The 22,594-nt window shown below is 48.8% G+C and overlaps 2 pseudogenes; one reads left to right on the plus strand and one right to left on the minus strand.

Annotated features, from left to right (window-relative positions):
- Positions 1-3,149: 3,149 nt before the first annotated feature.
- LOC136514874 (probable lysophospholipase BODYGUARD 4) lies at positions 3,150-8,638 on the plus strand (annotated as a pseudogene).
- A 3,932-nt stretch (positions 8,639-12,570) lies between these two features.
- LOC136518561 (uncharacterized) lies at positions 12,571-22,525 on the minus strand (annotated as a pseudogene).
- Between the last annotated feature and the right edge of the window lie 69 nt (positions 22,526-22,594).

The raw sequence follows: 22,594 nt of genomic DNA on the forward strand, positions 1-22,594 counted from the left end.
ACGGCTCTCCTCTTCGATGCCATCACTCAGATCAGGATGCGGTCTGGCATTGGCAACGTGTGTGTCTGTGAATCTAGAGGAGTGGTGGCTGAGGTTGAAGATGAAATGGCAAAGTGGCAAAGGTGGGGGAATGGGAGGCGGTGGTACTGTTATAAAGCACTTTCCCCACTTTTATGACTCAAGGGTTTTTGGGAAACCGTTCCCGTGATCTGCGCCGCTATGAATTCTCCGATGCGGCTAAATAGGCCGTTACCAGGATTTTCGCACAACCGCAGCCCACGTCGCTCGTTTGTTGCTACCGTCAGTTGCTCCTCGCCTAAATTTCGTCGACTCCTCCACCATTTATTAAGGCTAATTAACTAACACTATACAACCTTTACTACGGTTTTTTCTTCACGATTTGATTTCTCCAATAACTCTGCCTGTAGCATGGGGACTGGCGGCCTACTCCGTTGGTCTTTATTTGTTCTTCTATTTCTGACCCTATCACCACATGACTACATCACCTACTGTTAGGCTCGGGGACTAAGTGGGCACACTTCACCTTGCTGTGAATGTGCTTTGCCTCTTTCTGAGACACGCCTGGGGACTGGCTGCCTGCTCGGCTAGTTTTCTACTATTCTTCAAGTTTCTGACCCTGGCACCACATGACTACATCATCTGCTGTCAGGCTCGGGGACTAAGTGGGCACACTTCACCTCGCGGTGAGTGTGCGGGATTTTTTCTATAAGACTAGATGCCTATAGTGGAAGATTGACTCCTACAACTTTGTTCGGACTCTAAGTGGGCACACTTGGTCCACCGAGGAGAATTTTTTTATTCTGAACTGAGCTCCTTACACCCTTATGGCAAGCCGTATTTTGGTTACTCTGCTCGGCGATGGTTCACGTTGCTCGGCGATGGGTTAGTCTGCTCAGCAATGGTTCACACTGCTCAGCGGTAGCTCACACAGCTTGGCAGTTCAGCATGGTGGTTGGACCATGAGCTTGACTGCTCGGCGTTGTTCGCACCTGCTCGGACGAGTAAAAGACGACGTTGCACAACGGGTACAAGGCGCTCGGGGACTAGCTGTGGGGTGTACGACCTCGGATACCCATGGCCGACCACATGGGCTGCGCCCCTAGGGGTGGCCCAGCCCACAAGAAGAAGCCTTGCGGGGCACGACTATGCTCGGCACCTTCCGTAAGACATCGGGAAGATATCCTAAAGATACTACGAGATCTGTTAGGATATGTATGATCCCAAGATTCCTGTAATCAGTTATTACTTTTCAGTTATCTCTTAGATCTAACTGACTTGTAACCCTACCTCCTAGACTATATAAGGCGGGCAGGGCCCCCCTCTAAAATCATGGCATATCATACGATAGTTAATACAAACCAACAGACCACAGGAGTAAGGTATTACGTCATACCGACGGCCTGAACCTGTCTAACTCATGTGTCTCTATTGCCTTCTTGTTCTTGATCTCGCGCTCCCCTGCCGATCAATCTACCTTCGTGGGATACCCCTTGGAGGACTGCCGGCGTTCCGTCAGGTGATGGTAACTATCGTTGTGGCGGAGAATGACACACCGATCCGGCTTCAGATCGAAAGATCGAACCCTGCAATATTAGCACCACAGCTCCTCTGGTTATCAACCAAGTCACAGACCAGGTTGACCTCACCAAGAAGGCTAATCCTTATCTGCACAACGAAGAACATAAGCAAGAACAAGAAAGAACATAACCAAATTACAGATGAGAGATTATCTTACGAAGTTGGGGTCTGACAAACCGATGAACGGCGAAACTATTCTTGACAGAATAATCTAAGCAAAACCCAAAACATAATGACGGCGGTGGCGTATGATTATAAAGGTCTTAGGGTCGTCGCCTACCCTGGACGCGCCCCCTAATGGGCCCAAACACGATACACGGTCCAACGGACCAAAAGAAGGTGTCGCAGCACCCTGGCAGATTCTGGACGCTGACTTGTTTCGACGATTCCTGTTGATTCCGAAGAGATTTTGATGTGAATCCACTTGGATTGGTTTCCTTATCAAATTATCTTTCCATCCATATGTGGATGATCAAAAACGGAGTCCGGATGCGTCCTGGGTGACCAGTTTAAGGCAGACTAGTCCTAGATTCTGAGGCAGACTCGAACTTGAGTTGCTTTGGGCCTCCACCTCGGGGACTCGAACCGAATTAGCCTCGGGCCTACTTCTTGACTTGGACACCCTTGCTGGCCTCCTTCCCCTCCATCTCATGCACCAAACATGGTCATATGCATGGGTGTCATGTCCTCATCATGCTTTCTTGTGGTTTCATTTGTGTTTGTGGGATTGCGCTGGTAATTCTAGGATTACCTGTCAATCCTTTGTGACCATAAAATTCTGCTTCTGCTTAATGAATTATATGTCTGAGCTACGTTTGACAAAAAAAATGACCATGCATGATCCATATCCACCACTTCCAACCTCAACGTTCATCCTTCTGCGCCGAAAACGGCATTCATCTGCGGAGTTAGTAGTAGTATAGTAGAGAAAAATGACAAGAACTAGAAGAGGGAGCCGTGAAGGCCCAAAAGCAAACTTTTGCCATTTGTGAGAGTTGGTTGCGGTGGAAACGGTTCATGCATCATGCATGCATCAATAGGGTGGTAGTGTGCCAGTGGCAGTGGGACCAAGCTCAAGACTGTCTCCCGCTGCGTCGAAAATGACATACAATTGTATTTTGAGTAAAATACACCGGAGGTCCATTAACTTTCGGTAAAGTGTCATCTAGGTCCATCAACTTTGAAACTGCATTTTTTGGTCCATTAACTTTCGTTTTGTGTCATCTAGGTCCATCAGCTTTGACTCTTGCATTTTTGGTCCATGAACCTTTAAAATGGTTCACTGCAGGTCCATGCATGCATGCACGCACGTCGGCTTTTTGTGTCGGTGGAGTCATGCCTGCACTCGCTGCCGTTGCTCGTCTGCCAGGCATGCATGTGTGTTTTCCTGCTCGAATCATGACAGCGTTAGTGCATTTTGCCCCGGCTAAGCGGCCCTGTGGTGTCGCGCCACCCTGCTGCTGCTCCTATCGCTGGCTCTCCGCGGCGCGGCGAGCGGAAGAACTTCGTGGCCACGGAGGTCCCTCCCGTCCCTTCTGGCACCACCTACCATGCGAACATTCCCGAGCTCCGGCCGGTGGTCCACCTCCACCACATGGCCACGGAGGGCCAGCGGCGCGGCGTCCACGGCGCTGGCCAGCGCCGTTTTCACGGTCCTGGACATCGCCGACGTGATCCTCTGCTTCGTGTACGCCCTCCTCGACGGCGTCCTCGAGGACAGCCCCGTGCACTGCTACTGCCACAGGAGCTACGACGATGACGACGGCATCAGCGAGGCAACCGCTGCAGCAGTGGACGGCGGTGACCACGAGGAGGTCTCCGACATGCTGTACGCGCACGGTCGGAGGAGCGCCGTTAGGGACGCGTTGCTGGGGCTCCTGCGACTCATTGTCGGGAGGAGGGGAGCGCCGCCGCTGGATGAGCCGATGCCGCCCTGCAAGTGGCGTAGCCCCAGGTGGTCTGACTGCGCGTGCAAGTCGTGCGTCACATGGCGAGGCGCCGGCAAGGGCGAAGCCTGCGGCCGGCTGCACATCGTCGTCAAAGAGCTGGATCAGAAAGCTGCCGCCGGCGGCCGGTTTGCAGATGAAGTAGCAGAAGCACGCACGCCCGAACGCGAGAACGCCATCTTCGTGCATGGTTTCATGTCATCGTCGTCCTTCTGGGCGGAGACGGTGTTCCAGGAGTCCTCCTTCATCCTCGATGACTGCCGGCTGTTCGCGGTGGATCTCCTCGGCTTCGACCGGAGCCCCAAGCCTGCGAACTGCATGTACAGAGTGAGAGACCACGTGGAGGCGATCGAGAGGAGCCTCATCGAGCCGCATGGCCTGATGAGCGGCAACGCTTCCTTCCACCTGGTCAGCCACTCCATGGGCTGCATCATCGCCCTCGCCTTGGCTGCCAAGCACCCGACCCCATGAAATCCATCACGCTGGTTGCACCGGTGAGTAGAGTACACGCACACACCAGTAGGCAGGCAGCTTCTTTGGCGCTCACCATCAGTCAGTGATGACTGACCGTGTTCGTTGGTTGCACTTGCAACATGCAGCCGTACTACCTGTCATGCGAGCAGAGGGCGAACCAGGTGGCGCTAAACAGGCTGGCCGAGAAGAAGCTGTGGCCGCCGCTGCTGTTCGGCTCCGCGGTGATGTCGTGGTACGAGCACATCGGGAGGACCATCTGCTTCCTCGTCTGCAAGAACCACCTGCTCTGGGAGTGGCTCTTCAGCCTCTTCATGGGAAACACGTATGTACATACACTTCGTAGGCACGGTTCAGAGTTTCAGACACGCTGAACAGTGCTGAAACTATCTCTTTTCTCTAGAAAAAACAGTTGCATGCAATGCAATGCAGGGACGTGGATTTTAGGGTGAGGTATCTGACGAAGCACACCCACCACTCAGCGTGGCACACCATGCACAACATCATCTGTGGCACACCATACAGCAATACAAATCAGACGCAGGACGTAGGTATTACGCCTTCTCGGTGGCCGAACCTGGATAAAACCTCGTGTCTGTCTTGCGTCACCGTCTTGTTTAGGGCTTGCGCATCTATCTGCCGATAATCTACTACCTTGGGCATACCCATAGGTAGACTGCCGACCATATTTTGTCGACAGTGGCGCGCCAGGTAGGGGCCCCTTTAGGGGTTGTGCGTGCTGATCTTCCGGCGAACCAGATGGGATCAACGTTCAAACTTCAAGCGTCGTCTACGGCAGCTCGCCTTCTTCCGATGGTAGTTTCCAGTAACTCATGATGGGACTTCACGTCCTAAGGCGATTTACAACATCAGCATGTCGACACGGAGTTATTAGGCCATCATCGTCGGTGTCCGGCGGGACGACTACACGTCGACCATATCAATTTGATGCGGCTCCCCACGACTTTTTTCCGAAGGTCAAGCATCGAGTCGTGACAACTCGGTTGATCGCGGCGGCATCCCTCATCAACATGCGACGGGACTCCACGTGCCGAGGCAAACATGAAGCAGTGCAGGATGATGCGTGGAATCAAGCGGTGACCCTGGCGTTCGGCAGCAAGAATACAGACCTGATCTGGGCCCGGTCTCAAACTATCCAAGTCTTTTACGGCATCGTTACCCTGGCCGACAACGCCGACAGCTGCCGCGCGTACACCAGATGCATCTCTCAAAAAGTCAGAATCATGAGCAGGCAAACTTGGCATGCGACGATGAGCGCATCCTGGCACGCCGGCGGCACATGACTACGTCCAAATCCTCAACCAACAAGCAAACAAAGACGGAGGTGCCCACATGTCTGTCAATCGGACATGCAAGCAAGCTAAAGATAATCAAGATATATCCGGACTTGCTCGTACTCATCCATGTCCGACGACTAGAATTCATCTACGTTTTTGTCCCGGTTCTTACACGAGATCAACTCCGTCCGGGTACATACCAAAAATAGAGCCGCGCAGACTTCGGCAACAGGAATACGCGGCGGCACCCTGCAAGCCACAAAGCAGGCCTTCTGGCTGCATCAGACCGACTAGCCAAGCAAACTAAGAGCACGTACCGAATTTACAAGGTCATGCAAGAGCATTCGTTCAGCTCAGGGGCTTTCGACCTTCGTCCGACTAGCACGGCTCTACTACGCTTCGGTGGGACGTGCACGAGTGCTTGGTCCCTTGACGCAGTGGACTCTGACAGGCAACGTCACAACTTCGCACGTTCGTGGGCCGGCCTTTGCACGGCCAACGCAGTCCGACTACGCCTCTACGACACGCCGATTACTCCGCTCGACTGTCAATCAAGCTGTTCAAGCCATCCAGTGGGCCACGACGATGCAGAAGCGAGCCACGTCGACCGCGACCACGTCGACCACGTCCCGAACAGCTTCGCCGAGCTCCGACCACATCGACTGCGACCACGTCGACCACGTCCCGAGCAGCTCGCCGAGCTCCAACCACGTCGACCACGTCCCGAACGGCTCCGCCGAGCTCCGACCACGTCGACCACGTCCTGAGCGGCTCCGCCGAGCTCCGACCACCAGACCACGTCGCAATGATGATCACCGCGAAGAACGGCGCTACGACAATCGCGACCACAGTCATGACAACAGGCCGAAAAGCTCGAGGACCGGACAACTTCATCGCCACCGACCAGATTTCTATCAAAGATAAGTACACTTCTAATATTTATATTTAATATAATTTTCATTACGACATTTCTCCACAACGTCCTCGTCATGATTATTCTTCAAATAACATTTGTCCATGTATTCCATCTTGAATATAACATGCATCTATACTTAATGCAAATCATCGACCAGTCCTGTTGACGCTCGGACGCCTCCAGAGACGGCCCTGTCTCCGGCTCCTCCCTACACGTGCACGAGCGTCTGCCCTTTGCGTTATGGGTGGTCGGCAGTGGCTCCTTAGCGACGCTTTGTTCTTCCTACACGTGCACGGGCTCCGCGCCCCGCATTATGGTTAACGGGCTAGCTAGGGCTGGAGACTCAGCTACATACTAACTGGTCGGACGGTTTATATTAAGTATAAACACAAACTTCACATTAACACTGATGTTTACAAAGCACCAACTGCTTTATCACATCATGCTCATTTGCAAATGTCTGCTGAGCGTCATTTTCTCCATAATTTATAACTTTATACATCATGTACTACCATTCTACATATTTATATTGTAGGAATTTCGAGCTATGCTCGGGGACTTTGTCGCTCGCTTCTTGACCTACGCTCGGGGACTGCCTCGATCACTCTCCGACCACGGCTCGGGGACTTCGTCGCTCGCTCCTCGACCTATGCTCGGGGACTGCCTCGATCACTCTCCGACCACGGCTCGGGGACTTCGTCGCTCGATCCTCGACCTATGCTCGGGGACTGCCTCGATCACTCTCCGACCACAGCTCGGGGACTTCATCGCTCGCTTCTTGACCTACGCTCGGGGACTGCCTCGATCACTCTCCGACCACGGCTCGGGAACTTCGTCGCTCGCTCCTCGACCTGTGCTCGGGGACTGCCTCGATCACTCTCCGACCATGGCTTAGGGACTTCGTCGCTCGCTCCTCGACCTGTGCTCGGGGACTGCCTCGACCATTCTCCGACCACAGCTCGGGGACTTCGTCGCTCGCTCCTCGACCTATGCTCGGGGACTGCTTCGACCACTCTCTGACCACGGCTCGGGGACTTTGCGTCTCGACTACATGTGACTGGCAACTCACATACAGTTGGGATATTTTTTCTCACTTAGACCTTGCTACAAGGCTCATGCCTCGCCTTCCAGCAAGCTCGGGGACTACATCGGTACGATGCACCTGCCGGTGCATCTCGTATCGCCTGTATGACGATTGGATTCTCAATTTAACTAAGAATTCTTTTTAGACCCCGGCACCACGTGACTACGTCACCTACTACCAGGCTCGGGGACTAAGTGGGCACACTTCACCTTACGGTGAATGTGCTCGATCTGATGATCAAAGACGCTATGCTTCAAGATGCACTTACATTTCTTTTCAGAAATACAAGTGGGCACACTTCCCATGACAGAAATCTTTTTCTTTCTTTTTAAGAGCACCATACATTCTTCGGACAACCTATTTCTCCGGCGACAATGGTGGTCGGAGATGTCAAGAACTCAAGCCTCACTGTTTGGAGAAGGTTAAAATGGCGTGTCGCATCAGAATACATGGCGCTCGGAGACTAGCTGTGGGGGATATACCCCCGGGTACCACAAGATGGTACATGGGCCGCACCATCCGAGGTGGCCCGGCCCGTGAGATCAAGGTGTATATGGCAAGATTACAAGTTGTACTAGATATTGTAATAGTACCAAATAGGATACTTTACTTGTAACCCTCCTCCTCCTCAGTATATAAGGAGAGGCAGGGGTCCCCTAGCAGATAGATCAAAAGAGGTTAATCTGTATACATCTCAATACAATACACCAAAGACACAGGACGTAGGGTATTACGTCGATCAGACGGCCCGAACCTGTCTAAATCGCTGTCTCTGCGCCTTGTGTCACCATCTGGTTCCTGGTCACACGCATCCTACCGATAATCTACCACCACGGGCACCCCCCTCGGTGGACTGCCGACCATATTTCGTCGACACGGGACGAGGCTGCTGGACGCGAACCTGGAGGCCGTCGTGGCGGCCGGCATCCCGGTGCAGGTGGTCCACGGCGCCGACGACTAGGTGGTTCCGGTCGAGTGCAGCCGCCATCTCAAGGCTAAGCTCCCGCGCGCCAAGCTCAGTGTCATGGACAGGCGTGACCAGTCGACGGTGGTTCTGGGCAGGGAGAGGGACTTTGCCGAGGAGCTCAAGGCGTTCTGGTGGTCAGCTGCTTCAAGGTCCCCGGTTCACGTCCAGGATGCGGACGTTCAGCGACGATACTGATGTGCATGTTTGTCACAACGAATGTAGCATAGTTATGCGTACATATACACCTGTATAGGACATCTATTTCTTTAATCTCCTTATTGGGGCCTGACCGCCTGAGGGTGGCAACGTGTACATGTTTGTACTTGCAAATATAACAACGGACTAATAAGAATACCCCCCATGTTTTCTCATGCAGCACTCTGGATGTAAATCAATTATTAGGTCCTCTTTAATTATCTGCTCTTTGATTTGAGTAGTATATATAATAGCTCGGGAACGTTCGCATGGTAGGTGGTGCCAGAAGGGACGGGAGGGACCTCCGTGGCCATGAAGTTCTTCCGCTCGCCGTGCCGCGGAGAGTCAGCGACAGGAGCAGCAGCAGGGTGGCGCGACACCACAGGGCCGCTTAGCCGGTTAGCCGGGCCGAAATGCACTAACCTTGTCATGATTCGAGCAGGAAAACACACATGCATGCCCGGCAGACGAGCGACGGCGGCGAGTGCAGGCATGGCTCCACCGACGCAAAAAACCGACGCGCATGCATGCATGCGTGGACATGCAGTGAACTATTTTAAAAGTTCATGACCAAAAATGCAAGAGTCAAAGCTGATGAACCTAGATGATACAAAACAAAAGTTAATGGACCCAAAAATGCAGTTTCAAAGTTGATGGACCTAGATGACACTTCACCGAAAGTTAATGGACCTCTGGTGTATTTTACTCTTGTATTTTCTCTCTTTTTATTTTTTTAAACAACCTTATATGGAGTTTACAACAACTAGTCAAGACAACTCTAACACCTACAAACCGCTCGACAAGAGCAAAACCATAAACACAAACACCACAGCAAAAAAACATTTAATGAAGAGGCACTCTCTGCCACCAGTATGATCTTTTGAACCTATCGATGAGTTGAGAAGGTATGACAGCAATAGTTCTTCAGCCTGTTCGGGAGGCCGTAAACGATCGTGGATTATTTACTGCTGGCTGGTTTGGTATGAGAGAAAAATACTGTTCCTGGCTGGAAATTTACGATCGTTTACGAGCAAGCGAACAGGCTGCTTGCAGGTAATCTACATACTTTTAAACTGTGCCATCGTTGAACATTCTATTATTCTCAACGACACCCGAATCTTTTAACATACTGCATTGTGCAATTCGCGCACTTCGACAAATCGACGACTTATCATATAGGACTTCTGCCGGTGTCTTTGTTGTCGTGATTGGTAGACGAGAACGAATGTATAAGGGGGCAAGCAAGGTCCACGCCCTTGCTAGCTGTGGCAGCTGGAGAAGACGCTGTCGTTGTCGATGAATCCTCTATAGATCATGACCCTTCTGCCTTGACATCAATAGAATGAGCCTGGTTTATTTTCGATGGCGGTGAGAAAGATTGGATCCTTAGTTGTCTCTCATTTGAGACCAGAGGGGGAACTGGGGGTGGCCAGCAGGGGCCGTGGCCCCCCCTAACCGGCCAAAAAATTTTGGACCCCTGCTCAACGTTAGCAGCGCAGCCTAGCTTAGCGTCAGCAGCCCAGCACAGCATAGAAGAGGAAAGGTCGCGATCACATCACGAAGAGGAAACGTCGTAGACTCCCTCACAGCCTCGTGCGACTCGCGTTGCATCTGCAGCATTTTTTTCGCGAACACATCCATTGACGCGTGTTTCACTAAGAGAAAATAGATGCCGAAAAAACGGCCTGCACGACGCGACTACAGGAGAACCAATAGCGCTGATTACATAACCACAGAGGTAGTGGTTAGCAACCTAAACGAAAGAATGGCGGTAAGGGGAGAGCCCTCCGCCACAAACCCAACCGATTGGTCCTGCAAATAAAATTACAACAACGCAAAAGCTGCCAACGAATGAGATGACGCCGCGGTGGCAAAGCATCTGCAGCCTTAGGCCTTCTGCAGTGTGGTCAGAGAGTGATGCCCAAAAGAGGAGAGAGAGTGTTTGGGCATCACTCCCAACACTGCAACAAGTGGTGCTTGTTTTGATTGGGGCCAGAAAAGTTGGAAGCGGTGAATCTTCATTCACCCGGTGCCAAAACATAAACAATAATTGTTCACTGTAGCGCTGTCAGAAAGGGGAATTTTCCATCGCGCGAACGAAGAAGGCAACGAGAGTATTTTATTGGAACTGGGTCCCAACCGTAGCAGACGGCATCGCTCCCAAAAATTTTCCACACTACAGCTGAGTGGGCAGCGGTGCCTATTACTGTACAACGGGCCCATTTATTTTGGGGCACCGCTCCCACACTACAGACGGCCTTAGGCCTTCTGCAGTGTGGTCAGAGAGTGATGCCCAAAAGAGGAGAGAGAGTGTTTGGGCATCACTCCCAACACTGCAACAAGTGGTGCTTGTTTTGATTGGGGCCAGAAAAGTTGGAAGCGGTGAATCTTCATTCACCCGGTGCCAAAACATAAACAATAATTGTTCACTGTAGCACTGTCAGAAAGGGGAATTTTCCATCGCGCGAACGAAGAAGGCAACGAGAGTATTTTATTGGAACTGGGTCCCAACCGTAGCAGACGGCATCGCTCCCAAAAATTTTCCACACTACAGCTGAGTGGGCAGCGGTGCCTATTACTGTACAACGGGCCCATTTATTTTGGGGCACCGCTCCCACACTACAGACGGCCTTAGGGACGGCTTCTCTAGTTCTCTGCGTGGTCAGCGGCGGAGGGCTGAGGCAACAAGCGGGCGAGACGAGGGTCGAGGGCTCGTGGCATCGCGCCGTCCCGTCAGGCCGCGCCATCGTGCGGCTGGCGTCGTCGATGCAGTATGCCATAGGACGATCAACAACAGAAGCAAAGTATGCAGGTGCAATCGGTTCCTAATTTTTTTAATTGATAATTTGCTATGCAAATTTTTAATTCGGCTTGTATATGTTAACTCAGGTAGGAAATAATGGTTTATATGGTATGAAATGCGTAAAATGAGGCACAAATGAAGAAACTAAGTTTTCTTGTCCTCTTTTCAAAAAGAGTTATTTTTGTGCTGTCACAGCAAAAAAAAAAAAGATTACATAAATATTTATATCACCCCCCCCCCCCCCCCCCCCCGCCTAATTAATTTGCTGGTTCCGGCACTGTTTGAGACAACTTCCTCATAATCAGATGCATCGTCCATTGGAACAACATCCTTGACAAAGGTGACAGCTTGCGGCAACGCTCGTTCTGTCATATGAACCGTGGAGATCACTAAAACCCCTCAATGGCTTGCTCCATGCAGTGGCGGAACCAGGGGGGCCAGCAGGGGCCGCGGCCCCTTCTGTCATATGCAGTTTTCCATCACAAAGAGTTGATACTCCTGCTTCTGCTTGGTGCATGCGCATGGCATGACCTTGCGATACAAACTCTTCGGAAAACAGGAAGCGTGATGCTAACCCGATTTCCCATTTTCAGACAGAACCCCAAAAATGACTACATCAAACAAATGGATCTAGCAGCAACTCAGGAAATTGGATGGTATGGTTAAGAGCACAATGCACATATGATAAATCTATGTTTATATCTTAGAAACACTATAAAAGATATCTTTTGCTATTGCTACACTGTGTAACAGGCCTAGCTTAGAAGAAAATAGCTTATATGCATACAAAACAGTAAAACTGGTGTTAAAAAAATATGATTAAATCATTGCTCAGCCTGTAGAATATGCGCAACGTATCTTTTTTTTTTTCTTATAGATAATGGAAATTCCACATCGTATCTTTGAGCAGTAGTGTAGTATCCTGCTCGGCTGATATGTGAATTTCCTCTGCAATTTTCATTTCTTGTTCTACATATCAGGACCATTAACCAGATTCCTTTTCTGGCATATTGAAGAATGCAGATACCAACTGTACCTGAAATATTGCTTGGTCTTGTTCCTGTTTTTCTGGCAAGGCCCATCTCTTCAGACATTTCTTGTTCCAACTGTCAACCTAAACGAAAAAAGCGCAAATATTTTCTAATATCTGTTGGTCCAGGAAACACATCAAGATCCGAAGAGAGCATCAAGCATTAAGGAAAGAATGCATTGCAAACGCATTTTACTGCTTGCACAAGAACACATTAATTGGTCTAGATTTTCCTATTTTCCAGTATTTTGAATCAATGTATAAGGTTTATAAGCAGCCAATTCCAGGAACACAAGACAAAGTAGCTCATAATTTTGCCAATTCCATGGGCAACAGGTGTACTGAGCAATGAAATTCATGTATCACTAAACATTAAGCAAGAATAAATACAAACCAAGCCTAATAATACTAACGTAGGAACTTGTTCACCCTGTCCATATCCTTGTATCTCCTAAATAAAATTCTAGTCCATGCAAGAGCATAAATTGATGGACTAGTATTATATAAATTGTGATGCCACGATATCTAATAAAACTCTTGATTTGCGCTTTCGGGGATAACTTGCCAGGCTCTCCTCGTATAATATAGGGACCAAGGGCATTATTTCAAATGAATTTCTTCTCTCCAAACATTGCTCTACGCTGGAGCATGCAGAACTATTTCCAGATAAAGCAGGCGAAGGATCCTCTGAAACCTCGCGCTGCACCAAAAGTGATTTCTGTGAACAGAACTTCTCAACATCATGTTTGCATTTGGCAATGCGAAGATTTTCAGGGACTCCAATATGAGAGTATTGCTCTGTACTCCTGACATGCAGCACCTCTTCAAGATCATACAGATTCTCAATAAAACGCCTTGCTGGATCATAGAATCCCAATTTCCTCCCCGTGTTTAGCAAGATCTTCCCGTCCTTGGGATCGATAGTCCATGGCACCACAACATTTGCTCCAAGGGAATAGCCTCTGGCCAACCTTCCAAATACACCGTGTATGCGCTATGCCACTGACCATTCTCTCGCTTCCAAATACTTAGCTCTTCTGCATCAGGGTCTGCAAGAACAGCACATAATGTCCCCTCAAGCTCAACCACAAAAGCACTGGAAGCACTTCCGTAGTTCCACCTAGCAATACCTGGCGGACAGGGGATGACACCAAATTCACTTCTTGTTATGTCAAACGACACAACGGCCCTCGCGTCACTTTCGCCCAACCTTGGATCAGTCATCCAGTAGAGCACTCCTGCAAGATACGCCGGCGGCATGTCACTCACAGGCAGAGGTGGCGGGAAGCAGTCTCTCACAGAGCCCCTTCTACACTCGGACGCTATGCATGTCAAGAAATATCGACGGGATTCGAAGTCCTTCACGTGGTAAAACATTTCAACAATCACGTGATCCTGCGTCGACAGATTGAACCCCAGGCCAACATTCTTGCGGCCGACTGCAAAAGCATGCAGGCATTCTGGTATACAACCATAGCTAGGAATGTTCCAGGGTACGTGGACGGATGCCATCCCTCGAGTGTGATACACACGACAGAAACCTGTACACGGGTTGTAGAGATAATCCTTCAGCTCAGTGCTTAGCAGGTTCATGCCATGGCAAGGCTTGGAGCAAACCACCTTTGTGTCAAGCCATATATCATGTCTACGAGCTGTTAGTTGATCTCCACCAGCCTATTGGGCCCTTATCTCTGCTCCCTGATCGGGAGAGCCCAACCCTAATATGGTTGGTGGGCCCCTGTCGCACAGCACATATAAAAGAGAGGTGGGGATCACGGCTCGCACTACGAGGTTCAACGGAGCAGCCACCATCCCACCTACAGTAAACCTAAACCGATCTAAAGCGTGCTGCCAGCGACGGGATGCCCCACCACCGCCGTCGCCTCTGCAGGGTCACCACGGTCGCCACTGGACTTCGCGGCATCGCCACCACGACGCCTACAACACCGCGGTACCGGCGTCCTACGCTGCTGCGGTGCTACTGTTCAAGGGCGAGAAGAGAAACCCTAAAGGAGAGGTCTACCCGGATCTACGGTTACACAGAGGTACACTCACAACGATGCTAACATTGGTACCAGAGCCAGGTTGCCACTGTGTAACCCTAACCCTAACCGGGCAAAAGCAAAGAGAAAGAGAGACCGGGGTGGCGGACGTCACTGTCTACCGGTAACCACCGCCACCGCGCAGGGGAAAAGTGCCACACCGCCGTCCTCACCGGCGCGCGGCAAGAAAATAAGAGAAGAACATCCGTATTCGGATCAGAGAAGAGAAAGGGGAAATGATCTCAAGAACCTAACCCGCGCAAACAACTCGGGGAAAAAGAATAGGAAGGGTTAAAGAAAGGAGGAAAAGAAAAGGTTTCGGCCTTAAGATGAATAGAGTCGAACCCTAAATCCTAAAAGAAAAGAAATCAAAAGAAAAGTGCAAATCACGAAACCCTAACCCTAGTACCCCAATCGGTTGAATCCGTAGAAAGACGCAGATTCAAAAGAAAAGAAGGGGAAGAGGGGAAGGGGATAATCTCAAAGATCTCGAATCAAACCAAAAGAAAACACGAATCGGGTTCAACCGAACCCTAACCCTAGATCCCCTTTTCGGGTGAACAAGCGAAAAAAAAGAAAGAAGATACAAAAGAAAATACGAAGGGGAAGAAGAAAAGGAACCCTAGATTCCCATTCGGATTGAACCCTAGAACAAACCCTAATTCCCCACAGTCGGTTCGGAAAAGAGAAGATCAATCCAAATCGAAAAGAACTAGGGGAAGGAGAAAGGGAAGGGAGAAGAAACCTACCTCGCCGTGCGTCGGGATGGCCCTTCGCCGGCGCGGGAGAAGAAGGGCTGAGCCGGGGGTAGCTGGTCGCCGGGCTCGGCCAAGGGGGCGCCGCGGCCAGGTCGCTCGACGGCGGCGTGCTCACTTGTTGGGGAGCACGAGCGTCGGCGAGGGGGCCAGCGACGGCGCCATGGCTGCCCGCTCTGCCGTCCTCGCTCGCGGGTGCTCGGTGGCTGCTGTCATCGCTGCGGCTGAGAAGAGAGAGCGAAGAGAGAGAAAGGGCAGGGGGCGAATGAGCTAGGGTTCCGGGGCACCGGCCGCGGCGATGGTTTTGATCGGCCGAAACGAACGCTCGGCCGTCCGATTCGATCTGACGGCGGAGCGCGACTGGACCGCCGGTTGGCCCAGGCGGGCACGCGCGGCAGCGCAACTTTGCCGGCCTAGGCCCAGGTTGCGGCCTGGGTGCGGCCTGCGCGCGCACGGAGAGATGGGCCGGGCCACTGTACCAGTTCCAGCCCAAGATCAAAGAACAATGAATTTTTGAATATGTTTTTTTGTTTTTTCATTTTCCAGTAAAGATTTTATTTCGTGGAAAATGAATAAATAGCTCAAAGAAAATAGAAAAAGTAATTTTTCCATAGTGGGTAAAATTCAAGAAATTGAGTGAAAGTTTTTCCGCTGCTAAAGAAGTTGTTTATTCTCCGGTTAATTTGTACCAACGTGGTATTTAATTGGAGAAAAAGAAAGTTTTTCCGTTGCTAAAGAAGTTGTTTATTCTCCAGTTATTTTGAACCAATGTGATATTTAATTGGAGAAAAATGTGTTTTGGCATAATTATGATGTTATTTTCTGACCAACGTTGTTAATAACAATATCATAATTTTAATGGTTTATGCATTAATTCTACTTCTGCCCAACGGTGATGTAAAATTATTGTATAAGAACAGTTGTAAATTTTAATGATTTATGCATTAATTCTATTTCTGCCCAACGGTGATGTAGAATTAGTGTGTAAGAAAGTTGTGAAAGTTAAAGATTTATGCGTTAATTCTATTTCTGCCCAACGGTGATGTAGAATTAGTGTGTAAGAAAGTTGTGAAAGTTAAAGATTTATGCGTTAATTCTATTTCTGCTCAACGGTGATGTAGAATTAGTGTATAAGAATAGTTGTATGTTTTGATTTTGACCAATGTTGGAATCAAGGCATGCAAATGGTGTTATTTATATGTTAAGAAAAGGTTTAACCTGGTTTTCATCTTGGCTAAGATGGACTGGGTAGTCACCTCACCGTGTCCCATTGATTCTGTGGCACCGATGAGGGAGACAAAATAGAATGATGCCGATTAGGCAACTAAAGAAAGGGATTTTGAATCCCAAAAGATGTCCTATGACTTTGAGCATAGGAAGTGGGTCACTGTCAACAAGAAATGTTTGACTGTGATAAAGAACATGATTGAGCCTGTAATTGTGGGCTAAATCCCAGTGTGTGACACAGTCACCGAATACCTAGATAGAATAAAGAGTCAGTTCACTGGCTCTTCAAAGACATTGCTACCTAGCTGATAAAGCAGCTGGTGATAGAGAGTCACTTTGGAAATGGTGGCATAAGAGAGCTCACGATGCGTCGTCGAAATTATGGCACTGTCGTTTAGGCCATATTTCGAGGGGGAGAATAGAAAGACAAGTTAAGAATGATATTCTTCCTCCATTAGAGCTCTCAGATTTTAAACAATGCAGAGAATGCATAAAAGAAAAGTGTATAAAAAAAGTAAGAAAGATGACAAATGAAGCGCAAGAATTTTATAGATTATTCACACAAACATCTGTGGTCAGTTTCCTGTAAAGAGTGTGGATGGTAATGATTTGTTCATAACATTCACAGATGATTACTCCCGTTATGTCTACATTTATCCAATCAAAGAAAGAACAGAAGCATTGGATAAATGTAGATATTTAAGGCAAAAGTTGAAATCCAACGCAATTTAAAGATAAAGATAGTCAGGTCTGACCGTGGGGAAGTACTACAGTCGGCATACCCCATATGGCCAAGTTTCTGGACCTTATGCAGGGTTCTTACAGGAGAATGGCAAAGTAGCCCAGTATTCTATACCGGGCGAACCTCAGCAGAATGGAGTAGCTGAAAGACGTAATCATAAAATAAATGAATATGATGCGCAGTATGATAAGTTACTCCACCTTACAGTTAAGCCTATGAATGGAGGCGTTAAAACCATCATTCATATTCTCAATAGAGGATCAAGAAAGTCGGTGCCAAAAACACCGTATGAGTTGTGGACATGAAGAGTACCCTCACTAAACCACTTGCGTGTGTGTGGGGGAGCCCTACTGAGGCTAAAGTATTTAACCCAAACATTGGGAAGCTAGATCCCTAAATAGTAAGTTGCCATTTCATTGGCTACCCAGAAAAGTCAAAAGGTTTTTGTTTCTACTGTCCAGAGAGACATACAAAGTTTGTGGAAACAAGACACACTGTTTTACTAAAGGATGAAAAGATGAGGGGGAGCATGGTAGCTCAAGAAATTGACCTTAAAGTGAAGCGGGTGTATGCGCCCACTCCAGTGATTCATAAGCCAATTTTCTCGCTACAAGCTGTCGCTGCACCGATGGTGCAAGATACTATGGTGTCAGCACCTGTTGTTATCCCACCTGTGGCAACAATGAATGACGATGAGAAACCTGTTATTTAGGATCATATAGAACCTATTGCTACACATGAGGGGGAGCAACAGCAGCCTCAAACAGAAGATGTGTCAAATATGAAGGCCCCTAGAAGGTCTCAAAGAGTTAGAAAATCAGCTATTCCTGCTGATTATGAAGTGTACAACACTAAGGAATTTCAAATAGAGGATGATCCCACCTCGTTTGAAGAAGCCATGAGTAGTGATCATTCATCAAAGTGGCTTGAGGCCATGGAAGATGAAATGAAATCAATGAATGCCAATAAAGTTTGAGATTTGGATATAATTCCTAAAGAAGCCAAAACAGTAGACTGTAAATGGGTCTACAAAACAAAACTTGACTCTCAAGGGAATATAGAGAGATATAAAGCATGACTTGTGGTAAAATGCTTTATGCAAAGAGAAGGGGTTGATTACAATGAGACCTTTTCTCCAGTCTCATATAAAGTTTCCTTCAGAATCATAATGGCATTAATGGCATCGTTACGATTTAGAATTACATCAGATGGATGTAAAGACGGCATTTTCTCAACGAAAACTTGGAGTAAAATGTTTATGTGGCACAACCGAAAGGTCTTGTCATGGAAGGAAAAGAACGAATAGGATGCCGCCTAAAGAAATCCATTTATGGATTAAAACAAGGCTTCAAGACAGTGGTACTTAAAGTTTGATCAGACAATAAAGAATTTTGGGTTTTAAAGAGAATGTAGAGGACAATTGTGTCTATACAAAGTTTAAGAATGGGAAGTTTATCTTCCTTGTCCTGTATGTGGATGATATCTTACTTGCTAGTAGTGATGTCAGTCTACTATAGGAGACAAAGAAGTTTTTGTCCTCAAAATTTGATATGAAAGATCTTGGTGAAGTCTCGTTCGTTCTAGGGATCGAGATTCACCAAGATGGAAGGAAAGGGGTATTAGGACTGTCACAAAAGGCATACATAGAAAGAATTTAAAGAAATTCAGTATGCACAAATGTAGTCCCTCACCTGCTCCTATAGTCAAGGGCGACAGATATGGGGATTTTCAATGCCCCAGGAATCAATATGAGCTCAATCAAATGAAAGTGGTTTCCATATGCTTCAGCTGTCGGAAGCTTATAATATGCTCAAGTATGTACGCGCCCTGACTTGACATTTGTTACCAGGTTACTTGTAGATTCCAGAGCAATTCTGAAACAGAGCAATGAAATTAGTAAAAAAAGTCTTGCATTATTTGCAAGGAACGAAAGGCCTCATGATGACGTATAGAAGATCTGATTCACTCCACATAGTGGAAAATTCAGATTTTGATTATGCGAAAGATGATAGAAAATCCACGACGGAAATAGTATTCACGCTCGAAAAGGGGAGCTATTTCATGGAAAAGCTCAAATGCAAACCGTCACTACATCGTCCACAATGTATGACAGTTTGTAGCGTGATATGAGACAACGGGGCAGGTGAACTGACTAAAGAAGTTCATACCCGGTTTGAAGGTGGTTGACGACATCTATAGACCACTTAAGTTATACTGCGATTATAATCTAGCAGTACAGTATGCTCATAACATAAGTCAAGTGGTGCTGCCTAAACACATTGACATAGAGTATTATGTTGTGATAGATAAAGTCTGGGATCAAGTCATAAGTCTTGAGCATATAAGTACAGAAAAGATACTCGCGGATCCACTTACAAAAGACTTACTACCCAATGTGTTCAGAGAACATAGTGTTCAGAGAACATGTAGCTAGTATGGGTTTAAGGGAAAGCCTAAAATTCAGGACAAAAGAAGACCCAAAGATAAGTATCTATTTCAAAACAGAGTAGTGTGTTGTAGCTGTTAAGTCTATCGGCAATGGACCGTGACGATGAGACATGCTCTATGCGCTAATCTGTAATGGAATGAACAAAAGTAAATAAAATTGAAAGATGGTAGTGAGATCAAGGGGAGAATGTTAGTTGATCTCCACCAATAGGCCCAACGGCTATTGGGCCCTTATCTCTGCTCCCTGATCGGGGGAGCCCAACCCTAATATGGTTGGTGGGCCCCTGTCGCACAGCACATATAAAAGAGAGGTGGGGATCACGGCTCACACTACGAGGTTCAACGGAGCAGCCGCCATCCCACCTACAGTAAACCTAAACCGATCTAAAGCGTGCTGCCAGCGACGGGATGCCCCACCACCGCCGTCGCCTCTGCACGGTCGCCACTGGACTTCGCGGCATCGCCACCACGACGCCTACAACGCCGCGGTACCGGCGTCCTACGCTGCTACGGTGCTACTGTCTAAGGACGAAAAGAGAAACCCTAAAGGAGAGGTCTATCCGGATCTACGATTACACAGAGGTACACTCACAACGATGCTAACACGAGCATGTTGGAGCAACTTTGAGCAGGGAGTAAAACTTAAGCCAGATCCTCTAGTGATGCGATCCCTAGTGATGCCCTTGCCCACAAGCATGATCTTGGGCCTCTTGCCCATGTTGTTATGCGACTGATAAGAGCGCATGAAGCTGTTACCCTCAATCAAGCTAAGCCACTGCTTGCAGACAAGTTTGAATCGCATGGTACAATCACCTGGGAGTCGGAGCAAGATCTCCCTAGTCGCTTTAGCCAGGGGAGCTGACAGCGCCCTCTCTTCATTTGTCTGACGCACTGGAACCAGGCTCTCTTGAAACAGGGAGACGCAGCTAAGCCTAAGAGCAAGATTTTCGGCTTGGTAAGACAAATGGGTCTCTCTGATTGCAATAAGAGTTTCTTCTAGGGTCTGAAACACGGGATCATAGACAACCACCTTGCGTTTGGATGCAGCAATGACTATCCTCTTCTTGGACCCACAACTGCCAACAGAACCAATAACTCTAACAATCTCAGGTTCAATTAAATCATCTCTGCCAACATGCTGCAACAGATCAATGCGATGTTCCAGTGACCAACCATCAGAAGCTACAGTCATTCAGCTTCCAAATCTCTAGCATGCCGACGTGACGAAGGTCCCGGACCATGCACAGGTGGCCAGCAAGCTCCACCAAGTGCACACCTGATGCCTCAAATGGTGGCGACCGGACCCATGCAAAGGTCTCATCTGTGACAGAAAAGGATAGGATGGCAGCTCGTGGCCGTTTAATGACGAATGAGGGACAGAGAAGCCAATGCAGACACCCATTCGCAAATACTGGCAGCAGTTTATCCCATCTAGCATGGTCAATGGCTGCCGCAGCAGCCCTGCAGAATCTGAAGGGTACACCTGCAGCAGGCGGCCTCCAAACATCCCCATGATCACCCCCCAGCGTGTATATCTCGCACATGATATACTGCTCATCACAATAATCCCCGAAGAATAACCTCACCACCTTGTACTTCTTTGTCCGGGCATCAAACCCAAGTCCAGCAGTCACAAAATCCGCATTCTGGCACGGGGGCAACCAGGTAACTGCTCTTGTGGATGCGTTGAAGACATAGTAAGCTGGTGCGAAAGGATCGTGTAGAAGGGTGAGGCCACGGCATGGTGCAGGTGTCATGTGGATGAAGTCACCGCCGCATACATCATCAAGAGTGAACAGCAGGCCGTCATCGGGGCCTGATGATGAGCTCAAGTACACCGCGGTGGCGTCAAAACCAGCTGTTGGTGAAGTGAAGAACAGATTAGGCGGCGCTGGCTACGCCTCAGCCCTGGCCATGTGGAGGCAGCAGAATTCATCGGACGAAAGCACTGCATTCCAGGACCGGCAGACGGCCCGAAAACGAAGAATGGATTTGACGGGCAGCCGTAGGAACACCTCTGTCATCATCTCCTCCGGCAGGAAATGTGCACCGCCAGATGCTACTGCCCTTCTCTTATTCCCCATCATCATGTCACCCAAAATTGATCAACTATGAGATAATCTGCACTGAAATAAACACGAGATTGGTATCAGGACAATCTAAGATACCATGTAATGTAAACAGATACTAAATATATATTCTGAAATTTCTGAGTATGAGTGAAGAGAAAAACGCACCCCCTGAATTCTAATCTCGGCGTAAAAGGCGTCCGCGAGGTGTTGGTTAAGGCGGGATGATTAGTAAATTGACCCCAAAGATGCAAAAATCTCTCCTTTCCCCAACTGTTATAAAGAGGGGGCATCGAGAGAGAGATCGGTCAGACCCTGAGTCCGAAACGAACAAATAGTGAACAGAGATTCAGGAATCCGAACAGGATTAAAGACTCAGCCCACAATCCCGCGTGTCAGCCGCGGCAGCTTGGTCAACGCCGGCCGCCACTCTTCCACAGTTGATATACAAGCCGAAAGGGCGCCGGATATGCGGTTGCTAGGTTGTCGACGTGACCGCCGGAGGCCACATGGGTCAGCCTGCTTCCCGCGGTGAATCGTGTAATCCCGGGCCGGTATGGAAGACGGAGAAGGCGGCCTATCGGGGCGTGTGTCCAGGGTGGAGGAATTGGTGATGGGGCTCCTATGCGGGAGGATCCCGGGAGGACAGAGGTTGGGAAGTGTGTTGAGCAAAGACCTGAAGAAGCAGCTCGAGAGGCTGTGTGGCGTGCGTGGGTCAGGTGTGTCGCCGGATGAGAAGGTCTCAAGTACTATGAAGGAAGCACACTGGTCTTGACTACCTTTCTCCTCTGTGCCGGGCCGCGCCTGGGCCGGGCCAAAACAGCTGTCCGTGGGCCGTGCTGATGGGCCACGGGCCTTATGGCCATCTATATCACAGGATAACCCTCCTAGTGCAGTAGTGCCTACCATAACACAGAACCACAACCGAAACTAGTTCAGTGCTTAACCGCCTATTCAGCTGTTCATTGCTCCCAATTACACGGATTATGATTTCATCATGTG

The sequence above is a fragment of the Miscanthus floridulus genome, chromosome 17, assembly GCF_019320115.1.
Source record: "Miscanthus floridulus cultivar M001 chromosome 17, ASM1932011v1, whole genome shotgun sequence".
In the NCBI taxonomy this organism is placed as follows: Eukaryota; Viridiplantae; Streptophyta; class Magnoliopsida; order Poales; family Poaceae; genus Miscanthus; species Miscanthus floridulus.